Below are 14,351 nucleotides of genomic sequence, written 5' to 3' on the forward strand. Positions count from 1 at the left end.
GGTAGATGTGCAGGTGAACGACCCTCTGATAGTGTGGCTGTTGGGATTAGGCCCTATGATGGTGTCCCCTGAATAGATATGTGGACACAGTTGGCAACGGGCTTTGTTGCAAGGATAGGTTCCTGGGTTAGTGGTTCTGTTGTGTGGTGTGTGGTTGCTGGTGAGTATTTGCTTCAGGTTGGGGGGCTGTCTGTAGGCAAGGACTGGCCTGTCTCCCAAGATCTGTGAGAGTGATGGGTCGTCCTTCAGGATAGGTTGTAGATCCTTGATGATGCTGGAGAGGTTAGAGAGGTTTTAGTTGGGGGCTGAAGGTGATGGCTAGTGGCGTTCTGTTATTTTCTTTGTTGGGCCTGTCCTATAGTAGGTGACTTCTGGGTATTCTTCTGACTCTGTCAGTCATGCTATAACACATTTGAAAAGTTAATGGGAAGAGAGGGAATTAAAACTTTAAACACATTGGTTTATGCATTTATTTTCAATGTCTTATCTAACTGACATTATCCTGTACTGCCATTACTGAACAATAAACACACAAGGAGAATGGGTGGGAATTATTCCATGTTCATAGGTCAGATTGCATTCTGGAAGGGAAGGAGTATAGGAGGAGCCATGACGTTCACCTTTGGAGGTTTCCTACAAATCTTTTTCTCAAGGACTAAAGGGGAAGGGAACCCCAAATTCCATGGACACTTGACCCCTCCACACTGCTTCTCTATCATCCCCTTTTCCCTGGCAGTACAGTTCCCATAGGTATAATATTGCAACTGGCCAGACCGCACCATTGCAACCATCCACTCCCTTCTGGTCCGCCCCCACAGATATTCCCTAGGACGGGAGCCCTGAAATCCTGAGGAGTCCAATCCTCAAGGAGAATCCACATCTGGTCTTCTGTGTGGCTAGCCAAAGGGGAAAAGGGGACTTTGTTAGGCAATGCCCCAGCATGAGCTGTGGCATCCTTTTCACTCACCAAAGCTGAGGAGAGGATTTTCTCCAAAGGGAATAAATTCTGTTGATTTACATAATGGTGAAGTTACTTTGGCAATTCCAATGCCAGTCTGAAATCATTATGATTTTCATTGTGTTGACACGTAGTACTTTGACCACTCTATCTGTAGTGTTTCAGGAATACAGAGACCACCTCCTCTCCCATTTGCAGTTCCATAAGATCCCTGCTATAGCTAGAGCAGTTTCTCATGTGGAGCGATGCTGCTTAAGTATATGGGATGCAAAGAGGTATATACATACTGAAAATAGACAATACATTAGCACTTTGTATGCCGCTATTTTCAGTATGTAATTAAAGAGATAAATTAATTGAGGTTTTAAGACCCTAAATATGACCATAAAGTCAGATGGAAAAAGTCTTCTCGACCCTAAATATGTAGTTTTGTTTGCTTGTCTTTTATAGGTGCCACTCTATTGCTTGGACATGAAAGGAAAAACACAATAGCCTCTAATTATATTAGACCTACCAAAATAAGTTGCATCCATGTTACTGGGAGCAGAATTTGGCCCAGTAATTTTGTCTTTACAGTATTTAAAGTATTTAAAGTACTTAAAGTATTGTCTTTACTGGCTTTACAGCACTCAAATCTGTTTTAGTACACCACGTTATTTTTGTACTTAATGTACTTTAAATGCCTGGGTTTTGTTTCATGAAAATAATACAGTCAGGCAGGCACACACAGAATGGAAATCAATATTTGCTGAATGGAAAAGGACTAAATTGGTAGTGGGAAATGTTTTTTCTAGTCCCTAAAATGTATTATAAACTGTGTCAAATTTAAAACAAACACGTGGAGCCCCATCCTGTTTTCACAGAAATGAGGGGCAAAACTTTTACTTGACAGTGTCCCTTATGATAACCCTTTTTAAAATATAGTAAGAAGATTCTTACATGGTGTAAATTAGCATAGTGCCACTGGCTTCAATGGAACTAAACCAATTTATATCATTTTAAGATCTGGCCCAATATAAGCTTCTTGTTGATATTTAAAGTTTATATGTGACAAAATGAATAGGAAATCTATGTATAATGCATGGACAGACAGAGGAGAGATAAAATATGATATAAATGAATGTTACATTTTTTTAAAGTGTGCCAAAGTCCTCTTGTCTTGTGTAGGCAAGCATTCCCATGTAGTCTCAGTTCTAATATTAGTTTAAACATTAAAAAAGAACATTTCTCATGACAAAAAATAAATTAAAAAAAAAACATTTTATCGCAGAATACTTTCTTCCTCTTTACCTCCCAGGCATCTGAGTGAACCTCTCTTGCCCACTGTCTCTTGTTTTACACCTTCCTGCTACTGTGGAATTCTTATATTTTCCTCTAAAGCAGCTGGTACTAGTGTCAAAGACTGGACATGATGGATCTTGGGTATGGCAATTCCTATGTTCAAAGGGTTGCTCAGATGGGATCCAAGGCACTAACTCTCTTCTCATTTTGGGAAGCAATGTTTTTCTCCTTTAAACTCCTTTCTATCCTCTCTCACCACTAAAAGCCTTTTGTAAGAATGATACAAATGCATTTCTGTAGATCAGTGACTCTGAGAGATTCCTACTGCAAGTGTCTGTCACTGCTGTTTCTCTGCCTATTAGATTTTGGAATAGTCTCACTAGGAATTAGTGGAAGCCCCAGCTGTCACATTTTAAACTACATTGTATGTCTAGAGCACGAGAAAATGTACTCTAGGGAACAGTTCTGCATTAGTAGAGAAGTGGGATAGATGATCTGTCAGGTCTTTTCCATTTATAATTTATCTGATTCTATATCTCCATGGCATAATTGTATTCCACTAACCAGAGAGTGATAGTCTCCTGTATCTCAGAACACGAGTTTTCACAGTGCTACCATATCAGCGTGACAATACAGAGTGTCCTGTTATTTGGGGCCTCATCTAAAGCCCAATTAAATAAATAGGGGTCTTTCCACTGATTTAAATGAGCCTCAGATCAGGCCCCCACGCATTTTTTATCATTGTTAATTTTGAAGGAATTTAAATGGAAACTTCTCATTTGTCTCACCTTTCCTCCCTTTTGATCTGATCATACACTTAGGGATGGATTATACTCTTATCAAACAAATTACATGTCAAACCGGTTTTAATTGCATTATTTCACATACAATACAAGATTATTTATTTTCATATAGTCATAGTGATAGATATAACAGTACAATGATTGAAAGATATGAACAGTTCATCCAAGTGCATTAAATATCTTTGAGCATTATATAGGAATTTAGCTAGAGTTACATCTAATCAGTTTCCAGTACAACGCAGAAAATCATTGGTCAGAAATTCAGCTACTCATAACATATCTTCAAAAGGAAAGTCCTGGAGTATTTATTATTAAGTGTTTAATCCTTTTTGATTGACTACAGTCTTAATGATGGGAATTTGCCCACCCAGACCACATGTCCTTCTGCTTATAAAGTACAGAGTTTGTGAGTATTCTAGAAAATATTATGACCTATACAATAATAGACAGTCCAAAAAAGTCTTGACTTAAATCACATGTAACAACTGCCCTAGCTACTGGCTATTAGAGAGGATTTAGTACAGCTTGAGTGGCAGGCAAATTAGCTCATAAAGGTATGAGACATACAATACTTTGTTTAGATTATCCCAATGGATAGATTATCCCAAAGTATCAACATAGTTTTATAAATTGTATTTATAAAAACAGTGCTCCTTCTCTATAAAGATGCATACAGCTAGATAGCTAATATAAGGGGAAAGCTTGTAATGGATTTCAGTGGATCTCATATGACCTAGAATCAGATTGACTTAGAGAACTTTCAAGGGTAGCCTTATAACGAAGATTTATGTTAAAAGGAGCCTTGTATATAACATACATCTTAGACCCTAGAATTAACTGTGTACTTAGCATATAGTCAAAGGGCAGAACTTCATATCAGTCAGGAAGGTGGGAAGCATTTAAACAAGTCAAGTAAAAAGCTGTACATTTTATACAATCTGTTATAAATAATTATTCTTTTATTTGATTTTGTTCCACTTGAATTAAAAATGCACATATATAGGTTCCTTCAATCCAGGGATCTCAAAGTGCTTAAAGATATTAATGAAGTAAGCCTTACAATATCCCTGTATTACTATCCCCTTACAATATTACTATCCCCTTACTAAGCCTTACAATATCCCCTGTATTACTATAGGATATACTGAAGCTCAGAGAAGTTAATTGACTTGTCACAAACAAAGTTAATGTCAGAACTGTGTATTAGAACCCAGATCTCAGTTCCCAGTTCTGTGCCTTAACTTCAGAGTCATCCTTCCTCTATTTTAGGGGTCAATCATGGGCCCACATGTGCACCCGTGCAGGAGGGTAAGGGAGCATAAGAAGCCTCCTTATGCCTTGCATGAGCTACCTCCATCACCAGAGCCTTCACAGGCAGTAGAGAAGAGAGGCCACTGTCAGACAGCTACTCCCCATCCCACAGAGTTTATGGGACTGAGTAGGGAAGACTGGGAATTGACTCCATCCCCACCAGTGCACTGCCTCGTGCACCAGATTCATCACAGAAAGGGAAATAATTTGGGCTAGCAACAGACTGACCAAGTTTCCTATCATGTCAAGGAATGTCCCATTTATAACCAAAAAACTCCTGACTCGTGATTTAATAATGTTATCTCCTGCAGTGCAGGAGAAGAAGTTGAAAGCAATTTGGCGTGAAATTGGTCATTAAATGATAGATTGCATGATTCTGAGGAAAGGAAGGAGTGAGAGCAGCAGAATAAGGACAATGGGCAACAAAAAAGCAAACTTTAACAAACTCAGAGAACTAGTAGGTAAGTTCCAGGGGAACAAAATCTAAGGGAAAAGGGAGTTCAGGAGAACTGGCAGTTTCTCAAGGAGACAATATTAAATGCACAACTACCAACTATTCTGATATGAAGGAAAGATAGGAAGAATAGTAAAAAGCCAATAAAGCTCCATCAGGAACTCTTTAATGACCTGAAAATCAAAAAGGAATTGTACAAAAAGTGGAAACATGGACTAATTTTTTATTTCAGAAGGTGGAGAAAGCTACTAGGGTAGAGGCTGTTCTAGATTTGATTTTGACAGATAGGGAGGAATTGGTTGGGAATTTGAAAGTGGAAGGCAGCTTAGGTGAAAGTGATCATGAAATGGTAGAGTTCATGATGTTAAGCATTGGCGGATTAGCAACTGGGCCAATGGGGCCCGTACCCAGAGACCCCGACCAAGTGGGGCACCACCACGCCCCAACCCACTCTGCGCGACCGATGTGCCTGCCGGGGAGCAGAATTGGGGCATGGGGGCTTGCCTCACTCCACATTCCCAGTGCTCCTGCCGCTCCCTGCACCATGACCCGACTCCCCGGATTGAGCATCGGGCGGGAAGAGCGGGACAAGCCCGGTGCCCCGACCCCATTTCCCCAGCAGGAGTGCCGGAGGGAGGGGGAAGGGGGGGCTGCAGGTGGAAGGGGTGGGGAGTGGTCCCCACTTGTTCTGGTCCAGGGGCCCCACAAAACTCTAATTCACCCCTGATTCTAAGGGATGGTAGGAGGGAAAACAGCACAATAAAGATAATGGATTTCAAGAAGGCAAACTTTAGCAAACTCAGGGAGTTGGTAGGTAAGATCACATGGAAAGGAAGTCTAAGGGGACTGAGAGTTGGCAGTTTTTCAGAGACATGATTAAGGGCAGAAGAACAAACTATCCCACTGCATGGGAAAGGTAGGATGTATGGCAAGAGACCACCCTGGCTTAACCAGGAGACCTTCAATGATCTGAAACTCAAAAAAGAGTCCTACAAAAAGTGGAAACTATGTCAAATTACAAAGGATGAATATAAACAAATAACACACGTATATAGGGACAACATTAGAAAGGCCAAGGCACAAAATGAGATTAAACTAGTTAAAAACATAAAAGGTAACAAGAAAACATTCTACAAATACATTAGAAGCAAGAGGAAGACCAAGGACAGGGTAGGCCTGTTACACAATGAGAAGGGAAAAACAAAAACTGCAAATGTAGAAATGGCAGAAGTGCTAAATGACTTTTTTGTTTCGGTTTTCACCAAAAAGGTTAGTAGCAATTGGTCATCTAACATAGTGAAAATGAGGTATGGTCAGAGGCTAAAATAGGGAAAGAACAAGTTAAAATTACTTAGACAAATTAGTATCAGAGGGTAGCTGTGTTAGTCTGTATCCACAAAAACAACAAGGAGTCCGGTGGCACCTTAAAGACTAACAGATTTATTTGGGCATAAGCTTTCGTGGGTAAAACCCACTTCTTCAGATGCATGGAGTGAAAATTACAGATGCATTTCTCTTTGAAGTCTGTTTCTGAAGTTTTATTGTTCAAGTATGGCTACTTTTAAATCTGTTATAGAATGTTCAGGAAGATTGAAGCGTTCTCCTACTGGCTTTTGTATGTTATCATTCCTGATGTCTGATTTGTGTCCATTTATTCTTTTACGTAGAGACTTCAAAGAGAAACTGCAGAACTAAAATTCATTTGCAAATTTAACACCATTAGTTTGGGCTTGAATAGGGACTGGGAGTGGCTGGTTCACTACAAAAGCAACTTTGCCTCTCCTGGAATTGACACCTCATCAATTATTGGGAGTTAACTACATCCACCCTGATTGTATTGGCCCTGTCAACACTGGTTCTCCACTTATGAGGTAACTCCCTTCTCTTCATGTGTCAGTATAATAATGCCTGCATCTGTAATTTTCACTCCACGCATCTGAAGAAGTGGGTTTTACCCACGAAAGCTTATGCCCAAATAAATCTGTTAATCTTTAAGGTGCCACCAGACTCCTTGTTGTTAGACAAATTAGATGTCAAGTCACCAGAGCCTGATGAAATACTTCCTAGAATACTCAAGGAGCTGACTGAGGCAATATCTGAGCCATTAGCAACTATCTTCGAAAGGTCATGGAAGAAGGAAGAGATTCCAGAGGACTGGAAAAGGGCAAATATAGTACCAATCTATAAAAAGGGAAATAAGGACATCTCAGGGAATTACAAACCAGTCATCTTAACTTCAGTACCCAGAAAGATAATGGAGCAAATAATTAAACAATCAATTTGCAAACATCTAGAAGATAATAAGGTGATAAGTAACAGTCACCATGGATTTGTCAAGAATAAATCATGTTAAACCAACGTAATAGCTTTCTTTGACAGTGTAACAAGCCTTGCAGATAGAGGGGAAGTGGTAGATGTGGTATATCTTGTTTTAGTAAGGCTTTTAATACAACCTAGATAGAGCTACTTTAAGGTGGGTGCATAACTGATTGGAAAACCATTCCCAAAGAGTAGTTATCAGTGGTTCACGGTCAAGCTGACATCATTCTGGGATGTATTAGCAAGAGTGTGGTAATTCTTCTGCTCTGTTTCGTGTTGATTAGGCCTCAGCTGGAGTATTGTGTCTAGTTCTGGGCAACACATTTCAGGAAAGATATGGACAAATTGGAGAAAGTCCAGAGAAGAGCAACAAAAATTATTAAAGCTCCAGAAAAAATGACCTATGAGGGAAGATTGAAAAAACTAGGTTTGTTTAGTCTGGAGACGAGAAGACTGAGAGGGAACATGATAACAGTTTTCAAGTACATAAAAGGTTGTTATAAGGAGGAGAGAGAAAAATTGTTGTTCCAAACCACTGAGGATAGGACAAGAATCAAGGGGCTTAAATTCCAGCAAAAGCAGTTTAGGTTGGACATTAGGAAAAAACTTCCTAACTGTCAGGGTGGTTAAGCACTGGAATAAATTGCCTAGGGAGGTTGTGGAATCTGCATCACTGGAGATTTTTAAGAGATTAACACCTGTCAGGGGTGCTCTAGATAATACTTAGTCCTGCCATGAGTGCAGGGGACAGGACTAGATGACCTCTTGAGGTCCCTTCCAGTCCTACGATTCTATGATTCTGTCATGGCTAAAGAAGAGTACAGAAGAATAGCACAAGCATGTAGGGACAAAATCAGGAAGACCAAGGCACAAAATGAGTTACATCTAGCAAGGGATATAAAAGGCAATAATAAGAGGTTCTTTGAATATATTATGAGAAAGAAAGAAAGAAAGAAAGAAAGAAAGAAAGAAAGAAAGAAAGACGAAGTCCTCCACTTGGTGGGACAGGAGAACTGTGACAGGGTTTACAGATCCCACACTAAGGCTAAGGGCATGATGGAGCAGAACTGGGCCAATGAGGCCCTGCCCCTCAGCAGCTGCAGAGTATGCTATAAATGGAGAACCTGCTTTAAAGGGGACTCTGACAGTCAGGTGTGGGGAGTGAAGGACAAGTTGTCTGTAGAAAAAAGGCTAATTTGTAGCTCCTGAGACAGAGTGATCTACAGGAGATGGCTTTGTACTGTGGGTAAGACCTTTCCAGAAGGCCAGGGGCCTGTTCCTTTTTCTTTCCCCTTGTCCTTGACAAGGAGGAACAAATGGACACTGAGAAGTGACCTGAGAAGCCCCATTAACTATCTGAACTGTTGAGGCTGTTTGAACAATCCTTGCTGGGAGGGAAGAACGGTGCTGGGACCATGCCCCTAACTGAAGAGAGAACAGGGCAGGCTGCTGTGGTGGATCAGCAAGAGAGGACTGAGACACTCCTCACCTCTGGTTCCTGGGCTGAGACCTGGTGGAAACGGAGGGCCTGACTCCCCTTCCCCTTCTCCCTGACAAGGAGAACTCTGGGGATTATGGACTGTAACTTGGCTTGCCAGGCCCTCAGATTGCCCAGCAAGGCCATTCCAGGACTTTGGTGACTGTTGAGCCATGTCTTGCCCACTAGGCATGCTTGTGAAGTGAAGCACACTGCAAGAGTTAATAACAAGAAGGCTGAGGTGTTTAATGCCTATTTTGCTTCAGTCTTCACTAAAAAGGTTAATGGTGATCAGAGACTCAATACAATTAATATTAACATCAAAGGGGCAGGAACGCAAGCCGAAATAAGGAAAGAACATGTTAAAAAATAATTAGATCAGTTAGATGTATTCAGGTTGGCAGGACCTTATGAATAGAGCCCTGCATGGATACAAAAATGTGGATCTGCATCTGATCCGCATCCGCCAGGATCAACCCACAATTCGACCCACGATCTGCTAGCCCAGGGGTGGGCAAACATTTTTGGCCCGAGTGCCACATCTGGGAATAGAAATTGGGGTTGGGGTGTGGGTGGGAGTGAGGGCTCTGGTTGCGGGTGCAGGCTCTGAGGTGGCGCCAGAAATGATGAGTTCAGAGTGTGGGAGGGGGCTCCAGGCTAGGGTGTATGGGGCGGAGGGGGGGAGTGGGGAGTGGGGTGTGGGGTGGGGTGAGGGCTCTGGGGTGGGGCTGGGGATGAGGGGTTTGGAGTGCAGGAAGGTGCTCTGGGCTGGGATCGAGGGGTTTGGAGGGGGATCAGGGCTGGGACAGAGGGTTGGTGTATGGGGAAAGGCTCAGGGATGCAGGATCGGGGTGCAGACTCCAAGCAGCGCTTACCTCAAGCGGCTCCCAGAAACAACGGCATGTCCCTTTTCCGGCTCCTATGCGGAGGTGCGGCCCTGTCCGCAGGCACTGCCCCTGCAGCTCCCATTGGATTGCCAGAGGGGGCCATTGGAGCGGGGCCATTGGAGCGCGTAGGAGCCAGAGGGGGCCGTGCCACTGCTTCTGAGAGCTGCGTGGAGCGGCCCAATCCTGCGCCCTGGCTGGAGTGCTGGAGCAGGGCAAGCCCCAGACCCCACTCCCCAGTGGGAGCTCAAGGGCTGGCTTAAAATGGCTTGTGGCTTAAAACCGCAGGCTGTAGTTTGCCCACCCCTGTGCTAGCCATCTTTTACCTGTATCCACATCTGCAAGCCGTCTCACATGGGCTAGCAACGGGGCGAGGGAAGGGAAGGAGTGGGTGGCAGAGTTTTGCAGCGAAGAGGCAGCACAAAGGAGATGCTGGGGGGAAGGGGCTTCGTGTCACATGCTGCTCCCGGGGGCTCATGAGGGACGGCACACAGCAGCAGCAGTGCGTGTTGCATCACAGTGGGGCGGAGGGGTGGGGCATCGGGGCCCCAGCCACTCCAATCCCCATGGCCGGGGGTGGGCCCTGCTGCCCAGGAGCCGTCGGGCCGGGCCCAGGACTGGGAGCACAGTCTATGCTGCCGGACCGGGCCATGATGGGGACATTGTCACTGCCTGAGGGGCCTGAGCTTCTGGACAGGAAGCAGTGTGGCGAGCGGGTGCTGGACAGCCCTGAGTCCAACCTGCCACCCAGTCCCAGCCACTGGTTGCTGCTGCCGGCTCCAAGCACACTGCACCCCCTGGGCTGCCTGAGCTGGAAGCCGGTGAGTAGAGCCCTGCACGGTTGTATCCACATCCAATCCACTATCCACAAAAATGGTCTGTGGATATGAAGCAGATATCCACAGATTTGCAGAGCTCTACTTAGGAAATTTGTTGTCAGATACTTAAGGAACTAGCTGAAGCAATCTTGAAACTGACAGCAATTATCTTAGAGAATTCATGGAGAATGAATGAGGTCCTAGAGGGCTGGAGAAGGGCAACATAGTACATATCTTTAAAAAGAACAAAGAAGACCTGGGAAACTATAGTCCAGTCAGCCTAACTTCAATACCTGGAAAGACACTGGAACAAATGATTGAAGAATCAGTTTGTAAGCATGTAGTGGATAGTAAGATTATAAGGAGTAACAAGCATAGCTTTGTCAAGAACAAAACGTGCCAAACCAACCTAATTGCTTCTTTGAAAGGTTCACTGGTCTAGGGCTTAGGTGGAAAGCAGTGCCAATAGCCGTGCTATATCTTGATTTTTAGTAGGGTTTTTAACGCAATCCCACATGACATTTTCATAAGCAAACTAGGGAAATGAAGTCTAGATGATATTGCTATAAAGTGGGTGCCCAAATGGTTGAAAGAGTAGTTATCATTGGTTTGCTGTCAAACTGGCGGCAGGGGTGGGGGGCGGGATATATTGTGGGACTCTGCAGAGCTCAGTCCTGGGTCTGGTACTATTCAATGTTTTCATTAATAACTTGGATAATGGCCTGGAGAATATGCTTATAAAATTTGTGGATGACATCAAGCTGTGAGGAGTTGGTAGCAATTGAATTCAAAACAACCATGACAAATTGTAGAGTTGGCCTGAAATCAACAAGATGCAATTCAGTAAAGACAAGTGCAAAATACGACGCTTGGGCAGGAGAAGAATCAGATGCACAACTACAAAATAAGAACTAACTGGCTATATCATAGTACTGCTGAAAAGGGACTGGGATTATAATGGATCACAAATTGAATATGAGTCGACATTGTAGGAAAGATGTAGACAAATTGGAGAGTGTCCCAAGGTGAGCAACAAAAATGATAAAGGTTTACTAAACCTGGCCTATGAGGAAAGTTTGAACAAAAGGGCTTGTTTAGTCTTGAGAAAAGAAGACTGAGTTGCGGGGACTTGATAACAGTCTTCAGATATGTTTAGGGCTGTTATTAAGAGGAAAATGGTCAATTGTTCTTCATGTTCAGCTAAAGTAGAACAAGAAGCAATGGGCTTAATCTGCTGCAAGAGAGATCTAGGTTAGATATTCAGAAAACCCTTCTAACTGCAAGGGTAATTAAAATCTGGAAAAGGTTTCTAAGGGAGTCTGGAATCTCCATCACTGAGGTTTTGAAGAAGAGGTTGGACAAATGAGGTTTACTTGGTCCTTCATCAGTGCAGGGGGCTGGACTTGATGACCTCTTGAGGTTTGGGGGATTCTGTAACAGGTTTGGGGGATTTCCTCCATTGTCAAGTCCCTCTTCCTCACTCCAGATTTCAAACCAGAAATTCTCCGAGGGTTCTGATGCTCTCAGAAAAGAGCCAGTTTTCATAGTCCTCCCCATCCAGACCCCAAAACCTGTGCGCTTTGTAATGAAAGTTTAACATAAAGATTTCCCCCAATATGTTTGCAAAAACAGCATTAGAGTAATAGTAAAGGATTAAAATAAATTGAAATTAACAACCATATATATATATATATATATATATATATATATATATAATTTTGTAAAACTTTAGCTCTTAGTTGGTGGGAAGAATCAGTGCATCCAGAGTGTAATTATTTTTACAAAACACAGATTTAATGTAGGGATTTAATGTAAGTCAGATTAAAGATCCCACCTTATCTATTGGCAATAATATTTCTAAAGATGTGTATGATTAGTAGAAAAGTATACAGTGGCATTCAGGGGCCTCCAACTCTGGGAGCCAAAACCCTTCCCCAGGGCCTCCCACCCCATATTTCTCTGAAATTAATTTGAAAATGTTGGTCAGTAGGGCTAGCAAAAAGACTGCTGCAGATTACTTCCCCTGGAAAAAAGGGGAAGCAGAAACCTGATTTGTGACTCTGCTTCTGTGACTTTGCTCCTGGGGCAACACAGCTATGAACTATCCTTTACTGATACTGAATTGTAGGGTTACAATCCAGTTCTTAATATTTACTATGAGAAAGATTTTCAAAAGCACTCAGTGGGAGCAATTAAGCCAGTGCTGAACTCAGTGGTAAAACAACTTACTTCAGCGGAAGCAGACGCAGACCAATGCTGAACACTTTTTGAAAAGCCATCCAATTATTTAAATTGTTAAATGCATATTAATTAATGCCTTTGATTAAATGTAAGTAACATACTGAAAATATGCTGAGAAATTGTTAGAATCTGGGGAAAATTGTCCTCTGAATTCTAACTAAATATATGTTAAACATCTCACTCTCCTACAAAGAAACTGTAAACAATAGCCAAGGTTTATATAGGATCTACTGTTCACAGACTTTAACCAAGAAGGAACCATCATGATAATCTAGTCTGACCTCCTGCACATTGCAAGCCACAAAACCTCACTCACCCACTCCTGTAATATACCCATAATTTTTGGCTGAATTACTGATGTCCTCTTTAAAGACTTAAAGTTACAGAGAATTCATCATTTATTCCAGTTAAAACCTCCAAGTGACCTGTGCCCCATATAGCAGAGGAAGGCGAAAAATCCCCAAGGTCTCTGCCAATCTGACCCAGGGGAAAATTCTTTCCTGACCCCAAACATGATGGTCATTTGGACCCAGAGCATTTCAGCAAGACAGTCAAACAGTCAAATACCTGAAAAATATTACTCTGTAGTAACTCAGAGCTCTTCCCATCTAGCATCACTGTTGCTCCAGAGCTGAAGAAAGTGGGGATGTTAACAAAATCTGTTCCCAAAACTAGGCTAGCATCACAGTTGATTCACAAAAAATGATGTGAACAAAAATAAAGTACTTGTGTTCACTTGTGCTAAAAAAAAAAAAAAAGTGGGGCTACCCCAACAAGTTTGCCAAATAGAAAGAGGCAAAATGAATCGGGAAATATTAACTTTAAATTTTTAAGAGGGTACCACAAGCAATGGAAGATAAAAATGAAAAAGTATTTGACACTCTGTAAAAAATTAATTATAGACACATGTATGACTCCACAGTGACACTGCACCCCATATTCTTCATAGCGATATTACTATGATATAGTGGTAGCATAATTATGACGCATTTTATGCAAGATAAATCATGAGCGGTATCATTGGAAAAGTTATGATTTGCTGAATATGATTATCCTATTTGTATACATGTATCATTTTTATCTGAAGTTATGAATACTGACTATGTATCTGTATTTCAAATGTAGTTACACCTGGATAACACCCACTAGACAAGATGCTTTCAGTCTAGACAGTGGGTGGGGAAGGGCCTGTTCATGGCAATGGGTCATTAGGAAAGAACAACAGGCCTTAAGAGAAGCTTATCTCCCACCTGGGAAACCTTTCTGAGAATGCTCGGACAATGCTCAGACAATACATAGAATGCTCAAGTAATGGCTGCTATGACTCTCTACAAGGACATGTGACCAGACCACGTCTTTGGACTCCATCTTGGGATGTCAGTATTTTTCCACAGACTGGTTTGGGAACAAAGGCTTCCTGCCATATGCAAAAGCTATATAAGGCAGGGAGTGACATCATCTGTGGTTCTTCACTTCCCATACAAGAAGACTCCTGGTAACACCTGAGGAACAAAGACTGAACTGGGGGAAGTGCTGGACCCAGGCTAAAGGGATTTTTAGCCTGTGAATGAAATTCCTGGGGATTCCAAGCTGTAAAGCAAGTGCAGCTTGCCCCTTAAGAACCTGCTTGTATAATCTCTTACGGTAAGAATCTGCTAATTCATATCCAATCTATCTAGTATATTAGGCTTAGTTTGTGTTTTTTGTTTATTTGCTAGGTAATCTGCTTTGATCTGTTTGCTATCCCTTATAATCACTTAAATCTATCTTTTGTAGTTAATAAACTTGTTTTTGCTTTATTTAAA

This window comes from Lepidochelys kempii, chromosome 4 (assembly GCF_965140265.1).
Source record: "Lepidochelys kempii isolate rLepKem1 chromosome 4, rLepKem1.hap2, whole genome shotgun sequence".
In the NCBI taxonomy this organism is placed as follows: Eukaryota; Metazoa; Chordata; order Testudines; family Cheloniidae; genus Lepidochelys; species Lepidochelys kempii.